This window comes from Dama dama, chromosome 1 (assembly GCF_033118175.1).
Source record: "Dama dama isolate Ldn47 chromosome 1, ASM3311817v1, whole genome shotgun sequence".
NCBI lineage: Eukaryota > Metazoa > Chordata > Mammalia > Artiodactyla > Cervidae > Dama > Dama dama.
In genome coordinates this window covers 59,882,985-59,885,128 of record NC_083681.1, presented here as the reverse complement: position 1 = coordinate 59,885,128, position 2,144 = coordinate 59,882,985, and the positions used below count along the sequence as shown (strand labels likewise).

The 2,144-nt window shown below is 38.3% G+C and overlaps 1 non-coding gene across 1 annotated transcript; it reads left to right on the top strand.

The window, feature by feature from the left end:
• The first annotated feature begins 1,264 nt into the window (after positions 1-1,264).
• On the top strand, positions 1,265-1,337 carry TRNAG-CCC (transfer RNA glycine (anticodon CCC)). The gene has a single exon. It is a non-coding gene; the product is annotated as a tRNA-Gly (tRNA).
• The last annotated feature ends 807 nt before the right edge of the window (positions 1,338-2,144 follow it).

Below are 2,144 nucleotides of genomic sequence, written 5' to 3'. Positions count from 1 at the left end.
AGTGGCCTCTTTTTCCTTATAAGAGTCCACCCTCCTTAGCCTCCCTTAATAGCCTGTAGACTAAAACAACACAGAACAATGTCTCTGTTTATCTTCTCATAGAAATCATCTTTTCTTTAGTACCAGAGTATCCTATTGTTATTTCATTTGGGGCCATTGGTGAGAGAAGCCATTATAACTTTGGAATTGTTGCCCTGTGGCGGATACTAACAGTTGTCTACAGAGCATTCATCTCTCTTTCTCCAACTTAGAACTCTGAACCTGTTCCAGTATCCACCACACGCTCCTGCAGCCATGTGACTCAGGGGAAGTCGATCTTATCCTCTTTCCATGTAGCATGAGCTCAGTAAATCTCTGCTGAACGAATTGCATTGATTAAACTTTAACTTCTCATTTTATCATCTGTTTCCCCTAGTAGACTTAGGACTGTTTCATTTACTAGGTAGTGTTGGCATGGTGTCTTAGACCTGGAGGCAGGGTCTCTGAAAATGTAAGAGACCTGAAAAAAAAAAAAATACCAAAAATATAAAAATGGGGCTTTGTATTAGTCAGCATTGGTTAGACTATACTGAAACAACAGATATTTCCCAGGTCTTTAGCAGCTTAATACAAAAGCTTTATTTCTAGCTTATGTTTCATGCTCATTTCAGGTTAATGGTAAGGGAATGGGCATTCTGGGCTCTATAAAGTCACTGAAGAACCCATGCTGATACAACCTCCACAGTCCCTTAGCTGCACCACCTAGAAAACCCAGGCTTCCTGATTGCCAAGGTAGAGAAAAAGATAATCTAAAGAACTGAGGCTCTTCTTTGTCCATCATTCTCCTTTCATTGGGCAGGTCTAATCATATGGCTTTGCACACTATAGCAATTGAGAAATATAGCTTTCTATTTGCCCAGAGGTGAGGAAGGCCAGATATTGGTATTAGAGCATGTCTCCAAAAATTCCAAAATGTGAAAATAAAACTGAAAATCTGAATTCATAAATTTAAGTTAATAAAAAACCCCAAAATTTAAAAATGAAGAAAATCTACATTAATAATTAAATGTTGATTTCATTGTTGAGTATTCATAAATACTTCAGTGCTTTTGAAAATTTTATTTCTTAATTTCAAAGTCCTCAATAAGTATAACTGATATAAAGTCATAATTGATGAATTATATGTGCTATTTGTATCTAAAGATTCACACAATAAATTGTAAGACTGCTTTCATGACTTTTACATATAAAATGCTTGAGAAAAAAAAAAAATGCTTGAGGAACTTCCCTGGTAGTCCAGTGGCTAAGGCTCTGCACTCCCAATGCAGCGGGCCTGGGTTCAATCCCTAGTCAGGGAACTAGATCCCATATACCACAACTAAGTGTTTGTATGCTGCAACTAAAAAGATCCTGCGTAATGCAATGAAGATCAAGGATCTAAGACCCAACACAGCCAGATGAATAAATAAACATATTTAAAAATAAATATGTAAAAATGCTTGAAATGATGTGTGGTCTCTAAAATCAAGAAATCCTAAGAAAGCATTTTAATAGCCCTTCCATGAGGGTATGGTCTTTCTTGCTTGCCATTTTTTTCTCTGGATCCCTAAGAGTGGAAGAACTTGCAAATACTTGTTAAACTACTGAACAAATAGATAAAATAATTGTTTGCATTTTTTGAGGCGGTATAGGCTTAGTGAAGAAACTGATTAGTAAAAATATTCAATACATTTCTGTAAACGTTGCCAGTCAGAGTCCCAGTTGGAAACAGCTGGAACACACAAAATTGGATAATGTGAGGAGAACTTACTGGAGATATGGCACAAAGGAAGGCGGAAGAAGCAGTAGCTGGAGAAAGGGACACCTAAAGAAAGGTGACTTTAGGTCAAGAGATTCAGTTAGCCTGAAGCAACCTTCTCTGGATCAGATAGAAAAAGTGAGTTGGAAAAGTCCATGCTAGGCAGAGGGAATAATATTTGGCAAGACACAGGGGTGTGAAAAGTCCTCTGTGTTGAAGCAGTGGTGAGAAGCATAGCATGTTGAGAGCAGGCAGGGAAGGAAGGATCTGGACTTGATGGAGCTAGAGAGCAATGGGAGCTGTTCCATGAAGGGCCCATGGAAACGGGATGTTCCTCTGTTGACATGGTACATAGGAATCCAGTCCC